Genomic DNA, 10020 nt, shown 5'->3' with positions numbered 1-10020 from the left:
CAGGTATGGTTTTCCAGTCATGATAGGGTCAGACAATGGACCTGCATTCGTCTCTAAGGTAAGTCAGGGATTGGCTTCTGTACTTGGGGCAGATTGGAAATTACATTGTGCCTACCGGCCCCAAAGCTCAGGACAAGTAGAAAAAAAATAAATAGAACATTAAAAGAGACCCTTACTAAATTGACTATGGAGACTGGCGCTAATTGGGTAAAGTTACTCCCCTACGCTCTGTACAGGGTTCACAACTCCCCATACAAGTTGGGCTTTACACCCTATAAAATCCTGTTTGGCCGACCCATGCCTATCATACCTACCTCATCATACCTACCTCATTCAATTAGACCAAGATAACAGCCTCTTGTCTTCTCTCAGGGCTCTACAGTGGGTTCATGAGGCCATGTGGCCTAAACTAAAAGAACTGTATGAGACAGGGCCTCCACCCACTCCTCATCAGTATCGTCCAGGAGACTGGGTCCTCATCAAGCGACACCGGCAGGAGAACCTTGAACCCAGGTGAAAAGGACCTTACCAAATCATCCTGACGACTCCCACTGCCATCAAGGTAGATAACCTCCCCACCTGGATTCACCACACCCACGTGAAGCCTGTCGACCCGCTGTCTGACCTCGTGGGACACACTGATAAAAATACTACTTGGACTGTAGACCAGAGTAAAAAAAAAAAAAAAAAAAACCCTCAAACTAACCTTGCGCCGTGCCTCCCCTAGACATGTTCAAGATAGTAACCCTTGTCCTACTAGCCTTCAACCTCAACCTCCTGGAGGGAGGACTAAATGCCCCCGTTGACAAACAGAAATTGTACGGAGCTCTGTATAGAAGGCCCTGTGATTGCAGAGGTGGCGTAGTTAGAACCCTCACCCTGCCACATGGTAACAGACTAGTAGCCGGCTCTGTAGGAAGGGGTGGTCACTATCAGCGAAGATACACTCAAACCCAAGACTGTGGGACCACAATTGCTCACTTAACCCAGACCTATGACATCACAGGACCCCCAAAACAGCAGTGATTATGTGTTGACAAACCTAAGCCCCTGCCCCCCATAGCAGAATGCCCTTGCTCTACTTTCCAGGAGTCGATGCATAGCTCTTGTTATGACTCCTATCAGCAATGTATAGGGCCAGACAACTCCACTACCTACTTTACAGCTATCCTACAGAGTAACAGGGCAGCAAAAGCTAGTGATAATAATATACAACTTCAAGCTGGCTGCCGTGGCTCAGTTGGAAAAGCCGTCCGCTGGAACCCCCATGCCCATCCCTAGTTTAAATTTTGCAACTGGCAGATCCAAACGAGCTGTGGTTTTTATCCCCCTCCTGACAAGCCTAGAAATTACAGGTGCATTAACTACCAGGACAGTGGGATTAGGAGTCTCCATACACTCCTATCTGGGACTCTCTCGGCAACTAATTAACGATGTCTAGGCCTTGTCAGGGACAATCCAGGATCTGCAAGATCAACTAGATTCCCTAGCAGAAGTGGTGTTACAAAATAGAAGAGGGTTAGATCTGCTAACCGCAGAACAAGGCGGCATCTGCTTAGCCCTACAAAAAAATGTTGCTTTTATGCCAATAAATCAGGAATAGTTCGGACCAAAATTAAACAGCTCCAAGAGGACCTCGCACGCCGATGAAAAGAACTAGCCGAGAACCCACTGTGGTCAGCACTCCATGGGTTTCTCCCTTACCTTCTCCCCCTTTTGGGCCTCCTACTAGGCCTCCTCCTCCTTTTTACCATCGGCCCTATTATATTCAACAGAATAATGAACTTTATCAGAGATAGATTAAACACCATTCAGGTTATGGTCCTTAGACCACAGTATCAGCTCCTCGACATGGAAAGCGAGTTTGATTAGGTAGCACTGTAGGACCCAAGATTGGGTCCTCAGGTACTTGAGAAAGGGGGGAATGAGAGGCCTGAGAAAATTAAAACTTAAAAGCTTAAGTTATGGGAAACTGAAACCTAACCAAGCTTAACCAGCTTGTTCTGCTTCTGTACAATTGCTTGGTGCGCCCATGTATTCCTGATCAATCATTGTTGCCTGGCACATCCATATATTCCTGGTCAACCATTGTTACTTGGCACATCCGTGTACTCCTGATCAATCATTGTTGCCTGGCACATCCGTGTATTCCTGATCAATCATTGTGATACCCATACCCCCGGTTGTGGTCTGACCTAAAGGCAGGAACCAATCGAATACTGTTAAGTGTCCAACTTTAAACACCAACCAATCGCAGCTCTGTAACTGTGGAAAATTCCTGATTTCCCCATGACTTGTTTGTACCTGTCTATAAAAGGGGTGTAAAAACCTCTCTCAGGACCTCTCGGCGTCACCGGCAACAAGGGCGCAGAGGTCCAGGTTCGAACCTGCAATAAATGACCCTTGCTGCTTAGCTTTGACTCTGGACTCTGGTGGTTCGTTTTTGGGGGTCTCTTAGACTCTGGGCATTTCAGTGACAGCTAACAAACTGATCAAAAACGATTTAAGCAATATAACAGAACAAGAATTTAGAATAATAGTCATAAAATTAATCGCTTGGCTTGAAAAAAGCATAGAGGACAGCAGAGAATCTATTGCTACAGAGATCAAGGGACTAGGAAATAGTCATGAGGAGCTAAAAAATGCTATAAATGAGGTGCAAAATAAAATGGAGGTGGCCATAGCACAGATTGAAGAGGCAGAAGAGAGAAGAGGTGAAGTAGAAGATAAAATTATGGAAAAAGAAGAAGCTGAGAAAAAGAGAGATAAAAAAACCAGGAGTATGAGGGGAAAATTAGAGAACTAAGTGATGCAATCAAATGGAACAATATCCATATCATAGAAATTCCAGAAGAAGAAGAGAGAAAGGGGCTGAAGGTGTACTTAAATCATAGCTGAGAACTTCCCTGATCTGGGGAAGGAAAAAGGCATTGAAATCCAAGAGGCACAGAGAACTCCCTTCAGACATAACTTGAATCGATCTTCTGCACAACATATCATAGTGAAATGAGCAAAATACAAGGATAAAGAGAAAATTCTGAAAGCAGCTAGGGATAAACAGGCTCTAACTTACAAAGGGAGACCCATAAGACAGGTGGCAGACCTATCTACTGAAATTTGGCAGGCCAGAAAGGAATGGCAGGAAATCTTCAATGTGCTGAACAGAAAAAAATATGCAGCGAAGAATCCTTTATCCAGCAAGTCTGTCATTCAGAATAGAAGGAGAGATAAAGGTTTTCCCAAACAAACAAAACTGAAGGAATTTATCACCACTAAACCAGCCCTACAAGAGATCCTAAGGGGGATTCTGTGAGTGAAATGTTGCAAGGACCACAAAGTACCAGAGACATCACTACAAGCATGAAACCTACAGATATCACAATGACTCTAAACCCTTATCTTTCTATAATAACACTGAATATAAATGCACTAAATGCTCCAACCAAAAGACATACGGTATCAGAATGGATAAAAAAACAAGATCCATCTATTTGCTCTCTACAAGAGACTCATTTTAGACCTGAGGACACGTTCAGACTGAAAGTCAGGGGATGGAGAACTATCCATCATGCTACTGGAAGTCAAAAGAAAGCTGGAGTAGCCATACTTGTATCAGACAAGCTAGACTTTAAATTAAATGTTGAAGATGAAGAAGGGCATTATATAATAATTATAGGGTCTATCCATCAGGAAGAGCTAACAATTATAAATGTCTATGCACCAAATACGGAAGCCCCCAAATACATAAAGCAATTAATAACAAACATAAACAACCTTATTGAGAAGAATGTGGTCATTGCAGGGGACTTTAATACCCCACTTACAACAATGGATAGATCATCTAGACACAGAATCAATAACAAAACAAGGGCCCTGAATGATACATTGGATCAGATGGACTTGACAGATATATTTAGAACTCCGCATCCCAAAGCAACGGAATATACTTTCTTCTCAAGTGCACATGGGACATTCTCCAAGATAGATCACATACTGGGTCACAAAACAGCCCTTCATAAGTATACAAGAATTGAGATCATACCATGCACACTTTCAGACCACAAAGCTATGAAACTTAAAATCAACCACAGAGAAAAGTCTGGAAAACCTCCAAAAGCATGGAGGTTAAAGAACACCCTACTGGGGCGACTGGGTGGCTCAGTCGGTTAAGTGGCCGACTTCGGCTCAGGTCATGATTTCGCGGTCCGTGAGTTCGAGCCCTGTGTCGGGCTCTGTGCTGACAGCTCAGAGCCTGGAGCCTGTTTCAGATTCTGTGTCTCCCTCTCTCTGACCCTCCCCCGTTCATGCTCTGTCTCTCTCTGTCTCAAAAATAAACATTAAAAAAAAATTTAAAAAAAAGAACACCCTACTAAAGAATGAATGGGTCAACCAGGCAATTAGAGAAGAAATTAAAAAATATATGGAAACAAATGAAAATGAAAATATAACCATCCAAATGCTTTGGGATGCAGTAAAGGCAGTCCTGAGAGGAAAATTCATTGCAATCCAGGCCTATCTCAAGAAACAAGAAAAATCCCAAATACAAAATCTAACAGCACACCTAAAGGAACTAGAAGCAGAACAGCAAACACACTCCAAACCCAGCAGAAGAAAAATAATAAAGATCAGAGCAGAAATAAACAATATAGAATCTAAAACAACTTTAGACAATATCAATGAAACCAAGAGTTGGTTTTTTGGAAAAATAAATAAAATTGATAAACCTCTAGCCAGGCTTCTCAAAAAGAAAAGGGAGAGGACCCCAATAGATATCATCATGAGTGAAAATGGAATTATTACAACCAATCCCTCAGAGATACAAACAATTATCAGGAAATACTATAAAAAATTGTATACCAACAAACTGGACAACCTGGAAGAAACGGACAAATTCCTAAGCACCCACACACACTTCCAAAACTGAAATATAAAGAAATAGAAAACTTGCACAGACCCATAACCAGCGAGGAAATTGAATCAGTTATCAAAAATCTCCCAACAAATAAGAGTCCAGGACAAGATGGCTTCCCTGGGGAATACTACCAGACATTTAAAGCAGAGATAATACCTAGCCTTCTCAAGCTTTTCCAAAAAATAGAAAGGGAAGGAAAACTTTCAGACTCATTCTATGAAGCCAGCATTACTTTGATTCCTAAACCAGACAGAGACCCAACAAAAAAAGAGAACTACAGGCCAATATCCCTGATGAATATGGATGCAAAAATGCTCAATAAGAGACTAGCAAATCAAATTCAACAGCATATAAAAAGAATTATTCACCATGATCAAGTGGGATTCATTCCTGGGCTGCAGGACTGGTTCAACATTTGCAAATCAATCAATGTGATACATCACATTAATAAAAGAGAAGAAAAGAACTATATGATCCTGTCAATCAATGCAGAAAAAGCATTTGACAAAATTCAGCATCCTCTCTTAATAAAAACCCTCAAGAAAGTAGGGATAGAAGGAACATACTTAAACTTCATAAAGCCATTTATGAAAAGCCCACAGCTAATATCATCCTCAATGGGGAAAAACCGAGAGCTTTCCCCCTGAGATCAGGAACACGACAGGGATGCCCACTCTCACCACTATTGTTTAACATAGTGTTGGAAGTTCTAGCATCAGCAATCAGACAAGAAAGGGAAATCAAAGGCATCAAAATTGGCAAAGATGAAGTCAAGCTTTCACTTTTTGCAGATGACATGATACTATACATGGAAAACCCAACAGACTCCCCCAAAAGTCTTCTAGAACTGATACATGAATTCAGTAAAATCCAGGATACAAAATTAATGTACAGAAATCAGTTGCATTCTATACATTAATAATGAAGTAACAAAAAGACAAGAAACTGATCCCATTCACAATTGCACCAAGAATCATAAAATACCTAGGAGTAAAACTGGTGCAGCTGCTCTGGAAAACAGTGTGGAGGTTCCTCAAAAAATTAAAAATAGATCTACCCTATGACCCAGCAGTAGCACTGCTAGGAATTTACCCAAGGGATACAGGAGTGCTGATGCATAGGGGCACTTGTACCCCAATGTTTATAGCAGCACTTTCAATAATAGCCAAATTATGGAAAGAGACTAAATGTCCATCAACTGATGAATGGATAAAGAAATTGTGGTTTATATACACAATGGAATACTACTTGGCAATGTTTTCACTCTTATGTGGATCCTGAGAAACGTAACAGAAGACCATGGGGGAGGGGAAGGGGGAAAAAAAAGTTAGGGAGGGAGGGAGCCAAACCATAAGAGACTCTTAAAAACTGAGAACAAACAGAGGGTTGATGGGGAGTGGGAGGGTGGGGAGGGTGGGCGATGGGCATTGAGGAGGGCACCTGTTGGGATGAGCACTGGGTGTTGTATGGAAACCAATTTGACAATAAATTTCATATTAAAAAAAAAGAATGAAAATGTCAAATGAAAGTCTTTGTATAATTGGTTTCTCTTATTTTAACTGGCCAGTTGTAAATATTAAATAGAGGCTATCCACTCCAACTGTATAAATTAAGCACAAAGCCTACTTGGGATTCTCTCCCTCTCTCTCTACCCCTCACCCCTCAAAATAAATAAATAAACTGAAAAAATCAATTACTGTAATCCATAACATCAATAGATAAAAAAAAAAAAAAAAAAAAAACACATGATCATATCAATAAATGCAGAGAACACATTTGACAAATCCAACACCTATTCATGATATAAATTTGGTAAACTAGGGGTAAAGGGGAACTCCCCCAACTTGATAAAGAAGAGCAACAAAATACCTACAGATAACATCATATTTAATGGTGAGAAACTTGAAGCTTTCCCACTAAGACCAGGTACAAGTCAAATATGTTCCCTTTTACCACAATTTTTGTTTTTAATTTTAGAGAGACAGTGTGAGCAGGGGAGGGTTGGGTGGGGAGGGTGGGTGGGAGAGAATCTTAAGTAGGCTTCACATTCAGTACAGAGCTTGACATAGGGCTTGATCCCACAACTCCGGGATCATGACCTGAGCCGAAATCAAGAGTCAGATGCTCAACCTAATGAGCCACTGATATTTTTTAACATCATAGTGGAAGTCCTAGATAATGCAATAATATAAGAAAATGAAATTTAAAAAAAATATACTGATTGGGGAAAAAAGAAATAAAACTTCTTCGTTCACAGAAGACATCTATGTAAAAAAATTTAAAGAAGTGGCCAAAAAACTCTCAGAACTACTAAGGGATTATAGTGAGGTTTTAGGATATGAGGTTAATATAAAAGAGTTAGTCTTTCCCTATATATCAGGAATGAACAAGTAGAATTTAAAAATAAAAACAAAGTACCACTTAACATTATCACACAAAAATGAAATACTCAGCTATAAATCTAACAGAATATGTACAAGGTATATATGAGAAAATCTACAAAACTCTGATGAATGAAATCAAAAAAGCACCAAATAAATGGAAAGATATTCCATGTTAACGAAAGAAAAATTTTAAATTATTAAGATGTCAGTTTTTCCCATTATGACCTTTAGGTTTAATGCAATGCCAATCAATATATCAGAAAGTTATTTTGCGGATATCTACAAACTGATTCTAAAGTTTATATGGAGAGACAAGGGCCCACTATAGTCAATACAATATTAAAGGAGAGTAAAGTTGGAGAACTGATGTACCTAATAAGCCACTTATTGTACTTATTGCTTAATATTTAAATGACAGTAACCAAGATAGTATAGTATTGGTGAAAGAATAGAAAAACAGGTTAGTGAGCAGGACAAAGAACCAGAAATAGACCCACATAAATAAAGTCAACTAATCTTTGATAAAGGAGCAAAGGCAATACAATGGAGCGCAGATAGTCTCTTCACCAAATGGTGTTGGAACAATTGTACATCCACTCGCAAAAAAATGAACCTAGATACACACCTTACCCTTTACAAAATTAACTCAAAATGGACTACAGATGCAAACATTAAAGGCAAAACTATAAATCTCCTAGAAGATAACATAAGAGAAAAGCTAGGTGACCTTAGGTATGGTGATGCCTTTTTAGATACAACACCAAAGACATGATCCATGAAAAAAAAAAAAGGATGAGCTGGACTTTATTAAAATTAAAAACTTCTGCTCTGCAAAAGGTAATGTCAAGAGAACAAGAAAACAAGCCACAGACTGGGAAAAATTATTTACAAAAGACACATCTGATAAAAGATAGTTATCTAAGATGAACAAAGAGTTCTTAAACCTCAGCAATAAGAAAAATAAACAAGCCAATTAAAAATGGGCCAAACACCTTAACAGACATGGCACTAAAGAAGATATACAAATGGCAAATAAGAATATAAAAAGATGCTACACATCATATGTTACCAGGGAAATATAAATTTAAAAAACCATGAGCTACCACCACACATGTATTAGAATGGTCAAAACCTGGAACAGAGACAACACCATATGCTGGCAAGGATGTGGACCAAAAAGAAGTTTGGTTCATTGCTGTTGGGTGTACAAAATGGTCCAGCCATTCTTAAAGACAGTGTGGTGGTCTCTTACAAACTGAATGTACTCTTACCGTATAATCCAGCAGTTCCACTTGCTGGCATTTACCCAAAGAAGTTGAAAACGTATGCCCGCACAAAAACCTGTACGCGGATGTTTACAGAAGCTTTATTCATAATTGCAAAGGCTAGAAAACAACCCATATTGTTGGTGAATGGATAAATCAACTGTGGTACATACAGACAATAAACTATTATTCAGTGCTAAACAGAAACGATCAAGCCATGGAAAGACATGGAGGAAACTTAAATGCATATTACTAAGTGAAGGACGTCAACTGAAAATGCTACATACTGTATGGTTCTGATATATAATATTGAGGAAAAAGCAAAACTACTGAGACAGTAAAAAGACCAGTGGTTGCCAGGGGTTGAAGGGAAAGAGATAAATAGGTGAGGCACAGAGGCTTTTTTAGGTCAGTGAAAATACTACATATGATACTATAATGATGGATACATGTCATTATTCATGTGTCCAAATCCATAGAAAGCACAACATTAAGAGTGAAGTATAATATAAGCTATGGACGTTGGGTGACTATCATGTATCTATGTAGGTCTATCAATTGTAACAAATGTACATCTTCTGTTTGAAGATGTTGATAATAGGGGAGGATACACATGAGTAGAGAAAGTGGCTATGTAGAAAGTCTCCATACCCCCCTCTCAATTTTGCTGTGAACCTTAAGCTTCTGTAAAAAAAATTGTCTTAATTAAAAAAAAAAAAAAAAGATCTGGAAATGAACAGTGATGATGGTTGCACAATAATTTGAATATACTTAATAATTCTGTGCTGTACACCAAAGCATGGTTAAAATGATAAATTTCATGCTATGTGTTTTTCACAATTTTAAAAATTGAATAAAAAATCAATCATATTTCTATATACTAACAATGTACAATTGAAAGCCAACACTTTTTAAATCAATGACATTTATAAGAATTCCAAAAACATAAACCACTTAGGTATAAATCTAACAAAATACATATTAGATCTGTATGCTGAAAACTATAAACACTGATAAAAGAAATCACAAAAGACCCAGGTAGAGGCATACCATGCTCATTGATTGGATAGCTCAACACAATAAGATGTTAATTATCACCACTTTGACCTACAGATTTAATGCAGTGTCAATCAAAATCGTAGCAGAATTGTTTTGTAGATGTAGAAAAGCTGACTTGAAAACTTGTACACAAGGACAAAAGAACTAGACTAATTAAAACAGCTTTGAATAAGAAGAATAAAGTTGAAGGATTTTAAAATTTATTTACTATGAAGTTACAATGATCAAGGCAGTGTGGTATTAGCAAAGGAATAATAACATAAGACCATCATAACAGAATAGAATTTGTCCTACAGGCAATGGGAAAACACTTTTGCCAGAGAAAAGATATTAGAAAAAGAAGTATGATTAGTGTATATTAGCAAAACTACATATAGAAGAGAGTAAACTAGGAAGACTT

The sequence above is a fragment of the Panthera leo genome, chromosome C2, assembly GCF_018350215.1.
Source record: "Panthera leo isolate Ple1 chromosome C2, P.leo_Ple1_pat1.1, whole genome shotgun sequence".
NCBI lineage: Eukaryota > Metazoa > Chordata > Mammalia > Carnivora > Felidae > Panthera > Panthera leo.
Note: the sequence above shows the minus strand (reverse complement) of the source record.